This window comes from Calonectris borealis, chromosome 1 (assembly GCF_964195595.1).
Source record: "Calonectris borealis chromosome 1, bCalBor7.hap1.2, whole genome shotgun sequence".
Lineage (NCBI taxonomy): Eukaryota > Metazoa > Chordata > Aves > Procellariiformes > Procellariidae > Calonectris > Calonectris borealis.
This window is the reverse complement of record NC_134312.1, coordinates 74,877,666-74,895,597: the sequence shown is the minus strand read 5'-3', so window position 1 is coordinate 74,895,597 and position 17,932 is coordinate 74,877,666. Positions and strand designations below refer to the sequence as shown.

Sequence of the window (17,932 nt, the reverse complement as noted above, 5' to 3'; positions counted from 1 at the left end):
TTTAAGCAATCATTACCACAGCATTTGCAAATACTGTTAACTAAAAACACCTTGCATATTGGAAATAAGCAGGATGAATTCCCTTTAAAAGTAAGTTTCAAATAATTTTAAAAAGGATTTCATAAGGTGGTTTTTAAAAGGCATCGCCAAACAAAACCGAAGACGGAAAGGCCCCATTGTCTCATTTTCCCTGGCTTAACACAATGAAACTCCACTGGTAATCAATGAAGATGTTCTAGTTCATATTCATGTAAATGAAGGAAGAACCTGCACATCCCCCTGTGAATTCAATGACAAATAAGCACACAAAGCAATAGATTAAAGACTCCCAATTGAATATGGGACTAATTTAACAAAGCATCTATCCAGCAATTCACTGATTAGTTTCATCATTCATCTAAGTAGAAATAAATCATTGTCATCAGCTAAAAGAACATTACACAGTACTAACAAAATACAATTTATTTTAGATAATGCTACTCTAATTCACTTTGATTTCATTGTTAGGTTGTTAATGCATTAATTTTTGCCCACTCCCTGCCAAAGACTTTAATCAGCAACCAAGTTCTTACTGGGAAAACAGGAAAAATTACAGTATTCAGCCTCTGATGTAATGCTGAAAATGTCAAAAACAATGAAAACACTGAGAACATAAATTAGAATAAAATGGTTTTTTAAATAAGCATTTTGAATTTGCAAGAGATGCTGTGATTTTACTGTCCCTTTTGAGAAAGCAGCATCCTGACGAGAAGGGCGTTGTTCTACCGGTTTTCCTAAAGAGACAGCAAAACCCCGAGAGTTAACGAGAAGCCAAATTCCGCTCTTAATAAAACATTTTCTTGCACCTTTGCATAAGGAAGCAGCTGACACTTTAAAGGATAACTCTCTGTGTGTCAGCCACAGGTAACCTGGCATTGGTTTTTACACTGTCAGACATGGCGGGGTGGCAAATGCTCCTTCTTCATTTTTCACAAATCATCTTCGGTCTGATGGGCCTTTTGTTCCTCCTACAGAGCTGTCAAGACATGACAGCTTGATGGCAACCGGCTCCAAAAAACATCAACGTCAGGGACAGGGTATTCTCTATAGGGGAATGTGGAAGGTGGCTCTGGTTCCCTGCATTTCACTCGCTCCTCTCCGCCAAACTGCTCCAGTCCTGCCCTGACCCAGGCACGAGAGCCCAGAGCAAGGAGAAACTATTGATGGCAAGATAATGAACATCACAGAGGTCAGGAGGAGCTGCTCCTCCTAAAAGAGAGAGGACTTTTCAGCCCACCTCCCACACTACGCCACTACAGCGAGACAGCTGACGTTCTTCTTTCCATCCTTTAGAAGTAATTGTTATTTTCTCAGGAAAGTAACTGTTTCCACCAAAAAATGCTTAGGGTTAGGGCTTGGGGTTTTTTTAGTGAAAACTGAAAATTTTGAAAAATAAAAGATGGACTTTTTTTCAGGAAGATTTCCTTTCAAATTGGGTGCACTGTTATCTAAAAGGTCTTGCATGTAGCAATTCGGAACTTCAGACATTTTCTTTCATACACCTGTTTTCAGGATGGCCTTTCTGTTTGTAGTTACTGATTGAAATAACTGCACAAAGTTTGAAATGCATCTAAAATTTTAACAATAATTTAGAACTTACTTTTTTATAGAGAAACAGAAGAAACATGGATTAGAATGAAAGCGTCTGTGTACAAGTGCTGGAAAGGGAGAAAATCCTTTCCATATCATAGATCTCGAGCGAATGTCGTGGGCTGGAAGATACTTGCATTTCAACATACTAAGAAACCACGTTAATACTTTACTGGTGGATTTACTGAATGCCATATAATTCGTAAATACTTTTGTGTTCACACAAAGCTGTATTACAAAAGCACGTTAGTGAAACTGTTGAAAGCTACATTTCGCATGTGCAAAATCTGTCAGAATCACAATGTATCTTCCACTGAGACTTGCTGAATGTGTGTGTTAGCTATAACTCATACAAAATTCTTTATATTCCACTAATACGTGAAATAATATGTGAAATGTTAAGTAAGAAGCAAGCCAAAAACCTTGCCTCTGCAGTAATGCTGTCACAGAACAGCGGGACAGGTATAAGCATACTTACAGTCATCTTGTGGAACAGATCAGAATGGAGCCCCTGCCAGACCAATGCCAGGTATGGAGCACACTGCCTCTTTGTGCATGCTAATTATGAGTATCAGTAAATAAGCTGAGCATGGTTTTTCAAATTCTGGACTTGGATACTACCAAACCCCAACATTTGATTACAAAGCAATTATTACAGGAAGAAACTGTGACAGTGACTGACTATGAAATCCCTCTAGGAGATAAGAAAGAGATCTTAAAATGAACCTCCAGCTACCTTCTTCAGTTTCTTTTTTTTTAATAGTTTCCTTGCTCCACAGTGGCACTGCCAACTAACACATTTTGAAACCTGAAGCTCACTGCTTGCAGAAAAGAGAAGTGGTCCAGGTGGGGCAAGCTTCTCCGTGGTACCATGCAAGCATGTCTCAGTCATGACAGCAGTGTCTTTATCAAGGATTGAAGTGGAATTAAACATTCAAGCTCATGTAAACTTTGTGCTCTTCACAAATACGTACTTCAGGCAATATCGTTTTTCATGAGATTAATATCTTGCGAAATATTTATACAGGGACATAGGACTGCAAAAGACCGCTTAGGAGACTGAACGCATTGTTCTGCAGTTACAGAAAACCCTCTTATATCCAAAACGATACCTGGGATATTAACTGCAGAGGAACCACACACAAAAGAGAGAATGCTCTGCAACATACCTGCATATTCACAAAAAACATGGAGCACCAGTAACTAGCTGGCAGTCACTTTTAGTTCAAGCTGTACTTTAAGTAGGAACTTCAAAACAGTGTGCTCTCTAATAGCTTTCCACCCAGCATGAAGCCACTGCAAGGGAGTACTTGCCGTGAATTAAAAGAACATTTCAAATTGCCACTGTGGCATTTAATTCAATGGAATTGGCCTTCATACAGCCAGGATAGCACAGTGTGGGGAGTATGAAAAAAATTCACATTTGGAGAGTATAACGGTTTATTTTAAAAAACAGACTATTGATGGTATATCATAAACAGTATTTTAAACAATGAATGCTCTGGGAATGTGAAAGGAATGCTTCTATTTTATGTGACATCTAAGACAAGGAGACATTAATGGGTTGGAAATTTCAAAGTTCTGGAAGATTTCTGGATCCAAACTTTATGGCCTGCAATGTACTAGGACCCCAAACTTTGCATTAAAAATGAGAAAAAGGAAATACTGTTTCATGATTAATTATAAAAAAGAACTCAACCTACTGGGGTGAAGAGGGTGTCTCCTATTCTGGAAGATGTTATAGCTTCCAACATTTCCAGAACGGAGAGGCCTCAAGAAGGACTTAAGCTTCCTTCCAAATAGCTGCATTCAGATGTTCCATGGAGCACCCCAGTCCCATGTAAACTGTACAAAACGGAAAAATAATGTACAAATTTCCTGAAAAACAGCTTGACCAGAATTTGTAAATAATTGCCTGTGTTGGCTTCCCTAAACACCTTCTTACGCCTTTGAATAACTCAATCGATTTTTTTTTTCTTTTTTTAATCCTGTGTGGTAACAAGGATAAACTTCGATTCATAGGTCAAATCACTAAACTCTGCCTATAGCCACAGAAACACTCAGCAAATCCTTCCTTTTACTTGACCATCTGACATCGTCTTAAGCCATGGCGAGCTTAGAGGAAAACAACATCCGTTGTGTGGGATTCTCAGTCCTGCTCTACTTTGCCAGCACCTGCAGAGGGAGGTACGCAACACCCTCCCCACTTAGATTTCACCTGATTCAGACGTATACGCTGGCACTGTACAGCATTTACACACCAGGCAGCAATTCACCTCCCGGTTCACTGGCACTCTATGGCAGAAAGACATTCAGACACACCAGATAGTCCAGTGGTTACTTAATATTGCACTACACTGAATGCTTAGCAGCAACCCCTTATCTTTTGGGCTTAGAGACCTAACTTTCAGACGCTGCTTCTGAAGGTTTTGCCCATCCTCTACTTTTTCCCTGCTCCTTTCTTAATCTGCTCCAAGTCTCAGCAGAAGAGAAAAAGCTAAGTACATCAAACTGTATACGCCAGGGTCACATTGATACAATGCTCTAAGCTTAAGTCAAAAACAGCGCATTGAAACATTTTTGAATTTTGACTAGATATTTCATGGAAACAAGGGTAAGCACAAACCATCACTTCAGGGGGGAAAAACTATGTTTTTAAGGTCATGCATGTCTATTAAACAAGAGTAGTTACTATTTTATGAGAGTTTAATGAGTTATTCTGCAGACCTGGGAAAATGCAGTATAAACTTTTTAATTAATCTCCTGCGGTGCAGTGCACAATTTTCTAGCTGAGGAAGTTACTGTATATAGGCACACCTTTTAAGTTTTATGCACGAAAGTTTTTGTTAAAGTAAATAACTATAAAATTCAAGTTAGAGACATGTAGACAGAAAACAAATAATATGATTGCCCAGTGACAATGTCCTCCAACCCTGACTGTACTTTCTCCCTCAACGATTTCAGGATGGAAGAAGAGTAACAAGCTGAAACCAAAACAGAATAGGGAAAATTGCAGGGTATCTGCTTACTTATACCTGGTGGCGGAATAAGTAGACAATGTACTCTCATGTTGAATTATTCTCTTGTGAAAGCGTGGGACAACACACAGTCAGCAAAGATAGCAAAATATTTGGAAATTTTGCAAGACCAGCTATTGTTCAGTAACAAGTACTACTCACTTATTTTCCCAGCATTACAAAGGATTTTTCAACACAGCTTCATATATGCGCAAGGTTATTGCCAGGACCATCCACAATCAAACACACAGTTCCTAAGCATTTTAAGATCAATCCTAACCCTGCAAAATTGATGCAGGATGAATGTTTCTACAATCGCATGAGCAGAATACAAATAATTGTGAAATGCAACGATAGCCTGCATTGAACGTGGGTGGCAGTAGGAAAGACAGCACCCGGGAGTGCTCTGAAGAAGTATCAGAGACCCATCTGCACGTATGTGGTTGATTTCCTAAAAAGCTCATCCAGCTACAGAAACACGAAGTTCTCTAAAATCTTATTAGCAGCACACAGTATATGCAGTAAACAAGGTTAGTTTCAGCTCATAAAAAATATATAGGGCTTCCAATTCTACTTGTCTAAAAGTCAATAACACTTAAAGAAAGGAATGGCTCTTTGAATTCCTGGAGGCCCTCTGATTCCACTGATAAGAATAAGAAGCTGCAGCAAAGGAAATCAATCAACTTACACAGGCACCAAAATACGGATTTAATTATCATCTGATAGATACCAAAGTTTAAAGCTTTGGCTTTTATTTTTTAGGATGTCTTGAAAGCAATACACTTCCATTTAGCTAGAATATTAACAATGAGCTTCTACAAGGAAAAGATCCACTAATCAAAAAATGTTTCTTGCCTTTGCTTTACCTCTGAATAGTTCAGATGAATCAATGACGTCTATTGAGAATCACTAGTTAAAAAGACATCAAAGACAACTAGCAAGGATTGATCTCTCTAGGAAATCTGCAATTAGAGTTTGAGCGGAGTTTAAACACTGAGATTGGTTTCTGGCAGCATGAAAGCACTGTTGACTTTCTTTAATACTTGCAGATTACTTTTTTTTTCTTCTCCATTAATAAGAAAAATTAAGCCTCTTAAGAAAGCTTCATTCATCTTATAGATAAAGAGGAAATATCCAAGCCAAATTTTAGACTTTGAAAATTCCAAATTGTATAAAACAGATTCATATACATTTACCGATCTTTCTTTCAGTAAAAAGCAAACAATTCCCCCTGATTCCAATCAGGTAAATGGAGATAAACAGCAAAGAGAACCACAACAGAGAAAGGCTAGCTAGGAAACATTCTACAGGCTCTGGTGTTTCAAAGTGTTTAGAATAGTTTATGGGTAATGATTGGATGAAAAAGCCTTATGATATAGGGCTGCCCAGAAACATTAAAAAAAACCCAATATGTAAGATCATCTTACAGATACAGTGGGTTCTTCTAAACGCACTACTGAACTGGACGAAACAATGGCATGAATCCAGAGAAGTGAGCGATCTCTTTTTCCCCTCCCATAGCACACAGTCAAACCAAATACATAAAATACACTAAGAAATAAGAAACAGTTTGAGGAATCAATAAATGTACCCAGCTCCAAAGAGCCATTATGTCTGGGCCAGGTCAGAAGCCTGCATCAATCTGCATCTTACATCTTTAGCTGTCCTTCATCCACAAACCTAGATAGCATGTGAGTTCATTCATGTAACTAACAACACAAGAAAAGTCGACCTATAAGAGTTGAAAAGCAAATAATAGTGTGCAAAGAAAACAACACAAAGAATTTTAAGGACTACGTGTAAAGCAAGGGTATAGGTCTTCATTTAGAGTACTATCTTTCTTTAGGGCAGTCTTTCTGCAGAAACGTAGAGCCAAGATTAAAAGATCTTGCTGAAAGTAAAAAAGGTGGTTAGCAGCATAATAGGATTTACATATAATGAGTGACTACCAAATTGTTTAAAAATGGATGTTTACCAAACAAGGAAGCAATTAAAGGAAAGTGCCATGTAATGTCATCTCTAAAGGTTATGAAAACAGAAGTTTAGAAGTCCAGGGAGGCAGAGGGGAAAAGCTGTTACAATTACAGAATCAATGAAGTTTCCATAAGCTATTCGTTATTTGCAGTAATGAAAACAAAAATCCTTAAAATGAATAGTATTTCACATGGAGGCATAAGAGTAATTCATGAACTTGTTTGAATAACTTATCGTAAACTGATTTGAATAAACAACTATAATTTCTGTATCAATAATAAACCACTTAGTAATACAAGATTAAAATGGGGGAAAGTGTCATTTCATTATATAAGGGTGTAGATTCCCCAAAAAGCAAACAGAACGTGTCATTTGTCGCAAGCCTACACAAAAGTTTGTTTGGGGCTAGCTCCTCTACTGAGAGCACAGCAAAACAGTGACGCGAGGCATCAGGGACCAAACCCAACCAAAGACTGAAGTCTCAGTAGCGCAGTGTAGACATCAGAATGTGAAAATTAGAAGTCCGGTTAAATTGTGCAGACTGAGGCAACCGCAAGCCTACTGAAAGGCAATACAGAAGAAAATTAATTTATCATAAAGGGACACCTTTTTTCCCTGACTTGGTGCTTCCCTTGGTTTTAGCATCACGTAATTCAGGTATCTAGTCCAGCTTCCTGCCCCAGGCAGGGTTACCCCTGACAACTGGTCAATATATGCTGTTTCTTACGTGCTTCAGTGTCTCTGCGTCAGTCAGGTCGCCTTCGACTGCAACTTGCTGGATTGTTTCGCCGACCGCACCCGCCCGGGGCCCGGCAGGGCAGGGCCCGGCCCAGGCCGCCGCCGTCCCCACGGGTCAGGACCCTGGTCAGCTCCGGGCCGCCGCCGTGCCTCCCCCGGCCCCCGCCCTACTCCGGGCCCCGGGCCCCGCGGCTCCCCCGGCCCCCGCCCTGCTCCGGCCCGCCGCCCTGCTCTGGGCCCCCGCCCTGCTCCGGGCTCCGGCCCCCGCGGCTCCCCCGGCCCCCGCCCTGCTCCGGGCCCCCGCCCTGCTCCGGGCCCCCGCCACGGCTGTAAACCCGCAGGAATGGTCCAAAGTACCCGCCGGGATTATTTGTTTAGATGATGAAAGTGTTAGCCTTTGGGGTCCGGTGTGAAGAACTGCAGTAACAACGAACTGTGTGCCTCTATGAGACAGCACTCCATTCTTTGTCGTACCTTGATCATCCTGTTGCTCTGAGCAAATACAGCCCCTATATTCTTGATGGCCCATTATGTTCATGTCTTTCATGTTCTACTCTCTGTTCCGTTTGGTCAGGAAAAAAAAAATCTCTTAGCGGTATAATTACATTCACTGAGTGAAGAAGTTCAAAAAATGATGTGCTGTCCCCTATCAGAGGTTGCAATTTGGAAAAGACAATGTCAGAAGTTTTTATAAGCTGCAGCGCTCTTCTGCCAGCTGAACAAAACACCACGGAAACCAGAGTAGCCACTAAGCCATCATATTCTTTTTTTTTTTTTTTAACATTGTAGACTGGATGAATAGTTTTTCAGCTTTCTATTAGACTAAAACTAATTTTATTTTTCACTAAAAGCTATTCTAAAACCAAAAGTTCCAGAGTAAACTAACGAACATCAAGCCGACTCACTCAGCAGGAGTGATTGATTACTTGCTGAGTGCACAACACTACAGAGCAGCAAGCTTCTCAAGGTCTGGAGGGCTTTGCCTCCACTTAGTTTTTGGGCCCTGCTTCAACCCCTTTCAAACGCTAGGCTGGGGAGCGAAGTTTCCTAACACTAAACATTTGAGCCTTGTGACTTGGAAAAGGACAGCAGTAAAAGAACAAAGGACTTGGAGTTTATCAGTGAAGAACATCTGGGATCCCAACAGGGATGACAGGTCACTAATTAGCCTCATGCTGAACCCACTCTCAGTACTTGCTAGCATATAGCACTAACATTCAAACATGACAGACGACTGTAGCTTCCATACAGCATTTTTAAACACATATCCTTGCCAGGCTTGTTTCTCTGGATAAGAAAACCACTCTGCCTTTTACACTAATAGTACTGCTTTAGTTTTCATCCTTTTACAAAGACAGAAGTCATACAAGAACTGTCATGATCTTCCACCCTTTGAAAACTAACTTGTCTGATTATGATACTCCCCAAACTTATCTGCTAACTTTTCTTTTAGCTTTCCTTATTCACATGAGGAATCTCATGGAAAAATACAGCACAACCTGGTTGTTGGCTTCTGATGAGACATGTAACTGTCCTCTAGTTTCGTCTTCCCACAGTATCTGTAAGTTTATTTTTAGAGCTCTCTCAGACAGTCAATTAAAGAGAGATGTTCAAGTGGTGTTGCTATCCACTCATGTCTGGATAGCCTTTAAAGGGCAGACGTAGAAAATAATTATTGTAAAATGACATTGTGAATGTTGTACATTGTATTCCTTCTCAATTGTATCCAGCTAAAAAATGTCACACTTAAAATAAAAAAGATGGTTTTTCCCCTAGGGATATAATTTCTCAAAATATGACCTCTGATTAGAAAGTCAGATCAGGTTCTTTTCTCTTTTTGTATTTTTACCATCACTATTAAAGATTCTGCACAGAGTAAGAGCACAAGTGGACTGCCTAGATCTTCCATTTTTGTGCTGGTCTCCTGACAGTGCCATTCATCATACCTGGAAACAAAAGACTATTAGACCATTCTGCTGTAACAACCAAGTTAACAATAATACTGTGCTTTTTTCCAGTAAATAAGGGTGTAATCACTTCAGAATATGCAGAGAACAAGTAGATTAAATAGATTCTTTTTTACAGCATCCCTTTTCTATTCCTAATTACATTTTCATGCCTCTCAACATGTATCTGTACTCTTTTCGCTGGGAACAAATGTGACTCTGCTTGTCTTGAATGGCCACAGCCTACATTTTCTCATGCTTTAGCAAGGCATGGCATATTTTGGGTATTACCTTCATTGTTTCTACCACCAACACAGCCAAGTTAGCCTAGTATATGTAAAACATCCATAATAAAACTTATCTGTCTGGTACATCTCCAAGATATACAGTCAAAAGCTATGGTTGGTTTAACTGTACCAGGAGTCCTTTGCATACCCACTTGCAGAAGGAAGGTATTTGCCAAAACGTAACAGGCCAACGCAGAAGAGCACCCAGGCATAGAGGCCGTGGCACATGTGGCCTGTGACCACATATGGAATGATGGTTGTACTGGTCATAATGCAGCCCATGGGCCAGAGCTGGAAGCCACATTTCTGACCCGCCTCATGCTGTCACACTGAGAAGAGTACTTTCTGAGAAGCAGCTTTACCAAAGACAAATTGCACTTGTTCTGAGGGCAGGAGGCTAAGAGCAAGCAAAACAGGTGAAGAGAAGGGCTCTTCTGCTATCTCCTGTCAAAAACATTGCCAATATCACCAAACTTTACCTCTGTTATCAGCTACGCTTGTCCCCTGGATTAACAACACTTGTTGTAAGATCAGTTGGGCTGTCATCTTTGTTAAAGGCTAGAGTATAGATAACCTGGATGCCCATAAGAAGTTTACTAAATCAGAGGCCTCTTGTGGGGAGGATGGTAAAAACCTAGGAAACGTAATGGTCCTTCTTGAGCTGGAGTGAAAGACCTGCAGGCTTTGATGACAGAAAAGGCAACCTAGAAACACAGATAATGGTCCAGCACAAGATTAGAAGTCCCTCGGCCCCCTGGATGTCTAGCAGAACCACAGCACAACATAAAACGGCCAAAGAGTCTGATTAGTTTTACTGTGTTTCACACATGTAACATCTTCTTTTCTTTCCTTTCAAAATCACATTGGTTCATTTCAGAGTTAAATCCCAAAGTGAAACCTTACCAGAACTACTGAGTTTCATTGAGTTTTTGCATGAAAATCTTGGAAGCCTGTAAAATTCATAGTCTTTCACAAACTAAATCAGGATTCAGCTGAGAAGTTTATGGATATTAATGCATTAATGACCTGCATTTTTTGTTCACAAAGTCTAGTTGCAAAGCTTCCATTTAAGCAGTGAAAATTTTCATCAAGGTTTCATTAAGCCTGAAGAGGATACTTGTAGATACAACTGACTGGCAGATACTGCACTCCCAATATTGCAGTGAAGTGAAGAGGAGGTTGTTTCACAACACCATGCTAAAGATAAATTAGTAATGATTCTACATTAGAATTCAAAATGGGCAAGTCTTTCATATTGAGATTGGCAAAGCTATGGGTCACAGGCTACAGTATTTTGTTTAAATCACTTCTCCCACTCCTACTTAAAATTCAGACATCCAGATTCACTACATCAAAGAAATGCTACAGCTCCATTGAACTCTCAGTAATTGGTACGTAACGGGACCCTACACAGAGCTACGAGCTCGCTGCACGCCCAGAGATCTCATCCCACAACAGAACAAGAACAAAACCCATATGCTTCAGGGTTGGAGCCATAGCCTGTCAGGTCCTCCAGGGTCTGAGATGAAACACTTCTCAGACCTTTCAAGCCTCAGGTATTATGAATGAGACTCATCCCCAGCATCACATTCCCCCACTACGGTGTCATCAATGTACGAGTTAGTCATTCTCTCCTGCTTTAGGACTTTTTATCCCAAATGCACTTGCCTGATAAGCCCACAGATTGTTAAAGAAAGAGAAGAGCTGCAAGTGTGACTCCCACCACAGTCTCGTGCCCAGAGAAACTCCATGAAATGCCATTCCACATGGAGCTGCAGCCTCGCCTCCTAGAAACCTCTCACGAATATCTCACACAGTCACATCCACTATCTCACGGTACAGTTAACTTCTCCACAAGCACCTCTCTGCTTCTTCCCACTGAGTGGCCCAGGGAGTAGCTCCATGGAGTTTCATATACTGGGTCAGTGAAAGTTGAAGAGATACCCTTTCCAAGAGCATCGCATAGCGGGATGCATGCTTTCAGGCAGCCAGCACTCCGCATTTCTCCCTTTCTATCTGCTGCCATGCACAAAAAAGTATTCCAAAATGAAGACACACAGGCAGACAGACAGAAAGAAGGGTTTTAGCTGAGGCCCGTAGATCTGGTTGATACGAAGGACAGACCTCTAATGCAAAACCTCACACCTTAGTCAGATAAAAAAATCTTTAATTCCTAACCAGAAGCACGTCTACGTATGGAGAAATATCAAGCCGTAACATGGAGAGTTTTCAACAGAGATTTCATTGGTAGATAAAATATTGTCAGTTACTTCCAAAGTGCTGAATGGTGTAATTTTACATTCATATGTATCACACAGATATACCTATAAAGCGAGAGTATAACGACAAAAATGCAATTATAGACTGTAATGGCTGGGAAAAAGCATTAAATAGGGAAAATTACGATGAATCAAGCTAAACCAACAAGCTTCATAAATGAATGAAAAAAATACTGCAGTGATTTTGCAATAAATGTAACAGAAGAGCACGTTCTCATTGTTGACCCAGCAGATGAGGTAATATCCTACACAGCTGATCGGACACCCAAGAGATCCCAACTTTCATTGTCTCTAAACACTGATGTAATTTATATCCATTTGCACAGCCAGAGCAATGCTTTAAAGCACCTAAAGCACAAAAGTAAAGAAGCTCAATCATTCAATTAACAGCCCAAGTAGCTGTGGGGATAGAAATAGAAATTAACATATTTTCTCCATAAAATCTGTATTTTTCTACAGTGAATTTTAAATTTAGGATAATGGCTAGCATTTCTCAGTATTCTGATTGCAATCAGGATGTGTGTTGTATTTCATTTGTGTTTTGATTGTTCATGCGTTTCAATGATTTGGTAAGGTAATACATTTTATATGTCTTGTCTGCATGGTAGACTTAGGTGGCAAACTTTCTAAAAATCAGTGTTTTAAGATACAGTGATGTATTTTGGTATTGCATAGTTTGATGGGCAAAGTCAGCAGTTCTATTCCCACATGTATACTTCTGGGGATGGTGGAAGTAAGATATATTTTGGATGCAATAATGAGTTACTGGAACTCCTTCTGGGGTATGGTAAAGCCTCTATCATAAGGAGTTTGTATCCAGATGCAGCAACTGTGCTGTGGCACAGTAACTGCAGCCTTGTAGCGCTAACGTGCTGCAGCTGAAGCACCGCTACTGTAGTAGACTGAGAAATCACCAGATGCAACCCTACAGCTTGAGTTCTCGGGAGGTCAGGCTGGGTCATAAGGGTTCCTGCTTTAAGGCCTTTAAGCCTGCTGCGCTGGAGGTAATGACACAGAGCACTTTGCACCTGCAGGTGTCAAATTATCTGAGGAAAGGTGTTAAGTAAGTGTGGCCCACAGAATAACAATCATCATCATACATATGCTTGGGATCTGATCCGCCAGCGGCCTTTCCATGGCACTCCAAGCACAGGGATTCCAAACCCCAGAGAACCTATAGGCTGCAATATAGCCTCTATCGTAACTGACTTATTTTCTGTTCCTTCCCTCAAATTAAAGTTCCTATTCCCCATTCAAATGAAACTATCACAAATGATTCCTGACAAGTCCCAAAGGAGTGGGAAGAATATCAATGCACAGTGTAAATTGCTCTTAACACACCGCCAAAGTAAAAAATCATTTTCAGTCAGCTCATCATTTTTGCAGACAGCTTTTTTCTCCCTTGACTAAGTAGCTAGACATCTGTTGAAGGCAAAACATAAAGATATGGCAATCAAAAGACAAATTTTAAAGTACAAACCCATGTTTTTAAAATTTACTCCCTCTGACAGAAATTTGGAGTGCACTGCCAGTAAATGGTAGTTAAGCATATGTTAGTGAAATGAAAAAGACCCTGAAAGCATAATTTCAGAGGAAATGCATTTTGAAAGAGGACTTCCATGAACTCTGGCAGAAAGGCTACTCATCAAAGCCACACACATACCTGTCACATTTTTGCAAGTTACACTGTATTTAGCTTCCTTGAAAGTACAACAGTAAATGGGATGTAGACCTATTTGCCAGAAGCTGGAAGAAACCTCTTAAATTTACAGTTAAAAGGGCTCTTAAGTGACTGATTGCCTTACTGTCAAATTAGGAATGCTGCACATCTTAGATTTTCTGTATTTACTCAAGTTTCAAGGAGATTTCAAAAATGTGCCATACCTGGCCTGCTAATGAGATATTTAACAAAATAATTTTACATGATTTCCAAAAATCTGATCTGTAGAGCATTAAAACAATATCAAATTCACTTTAAAATGCCACAGCCAAACATCATCACAACGTGTTAACTGAGAATGGAATCTGGGTATTTTTGTGATTTGAAAAGATCAAAAAACCACACAGAAACAAACGGAGAGAGCAAAAGAAAGAAATTGGTAATGTGCCTATACTCTTAAATAATGGGTTGGGAAGAGGGCTAACAAGAGGGGATACTGCATGTTCAGACATGCAAGAAAAACATCATTACTAAAATAGTGCAATGCCATAATGGAGAACTTCCCACTGCAGGAAAATTCAGAAAATAAGTATCAGCAACAAGATTCTAACTATGGAGGATTAAAGAAAAGAAAACCGTAATTCAGCTGAAGTTAGGTAAACCCCAACTAATCCAAGAATAAAAATTCTCACAGAAAAGAAATTCCAAAAATATTTCAGTTAGAAATCTAAAAATGCATGTGTAGTCCTTCTGCAGAATCATCATTTTGCCTTATATTGCCTGTGATTAGTAAGTACCCTGCCTGTTTTGACTTTACGTTGCTTGATGAAATTTAGCAACTAGCCAGTTAAACTTCGGATGTTAGTGCATCGAGCATAGGAGATGAGCTTAAATTCCACCAATCTGAAAGGAAAAAAAAAACTTTTTCAGGCCAGTGAACCTTCTGAAGTCCTCTTTTACCACTGGACAAGAGTGGAAGCTCAGTGGCTTAGATCAAGGAAATACAGAATGTACCAAAACCTCATATAAGCATTAAAAGCCTCTAAGAATTGTGCACTGTTTGCTTTGGACATGGCAAACAAAACATACAACCTATATCATATATGTTCATCAAACTGGAGCTCTGCTCTAGGTTCTGCTAATCACCTCATCCCCCTAGGTAACTGCTTGTTTCCCCATCCATAAAACAGAGAACAACAGTAAAATCGGTACTGTGGGGTCTGCAAAGAAAGACCACCCTAGAAGAGCTAAGCTTATCTTGCTTCAATAAAAAAAATATTACCTCTCCTTACAAAGTTTGTTTTATCTGTGTTCTTAGACCTTCAAAGCCATAACAAGGCTATCAGAATATCAGGAGAACATTATTACAAAGTATTACTATGGGGAAAAAAGGCATTTAGACAGCAAAGGAATAGGGAACAGCAAAGCAACTGCAACCCCTATCTGACGCCAATCATGAGCAAATCATTTTACAGTTGAAAAAAATGAGCATGAAAACCTGTAATTCTTTTCTAAACACTTTGAATTTCACTCCAGGTGTGCAAATTACCCCATATCGGACTAATAGAGTAGCACTTACGTGGAAAGGGGTTATCTCATCTTTATGCAGGATTCAAATCCCCACAGCAGGATAAAGCAGAGAAGCCAGAAGAATTACACTGCTGTGAAACAGGTGCAAAATGAGATTCTTGCTCCTCGACTTTATCGCTGCAATGACTCTCTGTCTCTAAGGTCTACGATAAGCTGCATGAACTCCACACAACATGACAGCAGCCCAGAAAGCATTAATGGGGGAGTCAGTTTACCCCCTAACTGTGATTAAAAGGCCAACTAGAAAGAGACACTAATAAAGATTGAAGAATAGCAGCAGGAGGTGGGGAGGGCTGGAGACTACCTAGGAGAGATGTCAGAGCCACAGACAAAAACACGGTGAGAAAGCAGGATAAAGACCTGAAGCAGCAGACCAGAGAGCTGTCAGCAGTGGCTCGGTACAGGGTGCTTGGGCTGGAACCCGGGAGAAAGACAGGCTGAGTTACTCGGACATTAAGAAGTCAGGAACTAGGCTCCCTCTGAAGAGAGTCAAACCTAAGGCTGAGCATCTCGTGTCTGGGGGTAACTTTCTTGTGCTGTGTAGCAGGAAAGAAACAAAGGTCTTCTCTGTTGGAGAAGGGGATACTGATCCAAAGGGATGCTGTAGACAGCAGATGTCTTTGACAAGAACCAACACAAAAGTACACTGGAATTAATGAGTTTTGAAAAATACTGATTTGCTCTCACTCTCTTACCTGTAATAGGATTAACCACATCTATAGTATAGTGTACATACTAGTTCACCTTACTTCTATATTATCAAAATTTCTGCTGCTATCAGACAGAAGGTGTATTTACTGTGGTTTTATATTTTCCCCCCCCTCAGTCAGACACCAGCTCAAATTTCAGGTTAGGCATGGAAAGATCTTGTCTCAACTGACAAGCCAGAGTTTTGCTCTTACAGACTTAAAGAGAAAGTGCCTATTATGAGAACACGTAATTTCTGAAATCAAGACCTCTGTTAGGTCTCTTAGTAAATCAGGTTTGATTTTGATCTGCCTTGTATGTTGTCAGCTCCATGGAGAAGCAAGGGTAAGAGAGTCATGTAAAATTTCAGCACTTGGCAAATATATGATAAGAACCCTATGAAGCTGGCAACACTAGTTAGGAGCAAGGCAACATACAATCCGATTTGCTTTTCTGTAGCTGAATGTGCTCTGAAGGAATGACAGGAATGAAAACTTGCTTTCGTCAGTGGGAAGATAAACTTTGGGGATATGAACGACGGGGCTCTGTTGAGTAACAAGGTGCCATTTTTACAAGCTCACATTTCTGTAAATATATGCAAGTTAAATGACTTGATAGAGCTACACTCACAGAGAGCGTGTTATGCTACATCCCATTCACTCCATCTCCCCTCAGCACTTTGCTGGAACCACCAAACCTGAGTCTGTAACAGCCACCACATTAAGGCCCCTGCCAGGTCAAGCTGGCCTTTCAGGTTACCTTACCCTAGACAAATATTACCCTCAACTAAAGCTGGCAAAGAGAATAAAGTGCAAAGTTATATGAAGTGCAGACCCAGCAGTACTCAGAAGTAGGGGAAAGAAAAGAGGAAGGATAACAGGGACATAGTTATTAACATGCATTTTACAAACCAAATCAGTGTGAAAATCAAGTTTACATGCTTAGCAAGAGTAATATTGGATGGAGGTAGCTGGCATATCAAACTTTGGAGTGCCTGGAAAAATGGAAAGAAGGGCTGAAAGCTTATATTTAAAAGACTAAAACCAGATATTATTTCATCTCTTGCATACCTAATTAGTGTGAATGAGGAATTCTACAGCTATGTTCCTTGCAGGATCAAAATACTAGCAATGAAGCTAGCAGGAAGAACCTAATTTACTTTGGAGTAGAACCACCCTGAACACTTTTTATCTTTGCCTCCACGTTTTCCATCTCTGATGAAAGAAGACCCTTTGAAATCACAAAAAGCAAGTTTCTGATCTTCATTGGAAAAGTTATTTATTTTGTAGGCTTCACACAACAGCAGGTTTCAGAAAAGTATTCAGCCTTGCAAGTGCCCAGTGGGACCGAATATCAAACTTTAAAGAGAAACCACCATTGCTAATTATCACTACATAGGTTTTCTCTACAACTTCCTCATCTCTCAGACAGTCTGTTCTCAAGTAACAGATACTGAATTTCAAAATCCCAAACACAGGGACTACCCAGGCATCCTGATGACAATTTGGGGTAGATTCATACCTGAAGAGGATAGTATCTGATCCTCTCTCAAGAAAAAGCTGCAGAAAATAACATACCCACTACTGCATCAGGAAACCAGGATGCCAATGATTTCACTTCTTTCATTGGGTCACGTGCCAAGGATCTCTGTACCACTTAAAAACAAAACGAAAAATAAAAGCCAACAAAACTATGGATGACCTCACTTTAATACGGTGTTGTTGACCATTTTGGCATACCATTGTATGCACCATCCTCGTACACAGACACAGACTCCATCGTTCCTGGCAGTGCACAAGCATATCAAAAAGGTTGCCTTTGCCCTGCAAAAGTGACTGTCTTAGAGTAAGATCGGCTCATTGAGAGAGATGGAGAAGTAGAAAAGTGTGCAAAGATTCTGCAAGACTTCCACATAGCCTGCTTGCAAGGACTCAGCGAAGCACCAAGTCAAGGATGATTCCTTGCTTATTGGCATGAGCAACAGAAACGATGTTGTCAGCTGGGATGGGGGCAAGGAAGACCAGTGACAAAAAGCTCCATTTTATCTCATCTAAGTAGCTGTTTCAAATTTGCCTTGCCTTTTCACCCAGGGTCTGCCTTAAGGGGTATAAACCAGTATTTTTCA

General features: G+C 40.3%; 1 protein-coding gene across 1 annotated transcript in view; it reads right to left on the bottom strand.

The window, feature by feature from the left end:
* The window catches only part of ST8SIA1 (ST8 alpha-N-acetyl-neuraminide alpha-2,8-sialyltransferase 1), a 125,945-nt gene that overhangs the window by 62,210 nt on the left and 45,803 nt on the right, over positions 1 to 17,932 (bottom strand). The window lies entirely within an intron of this gene.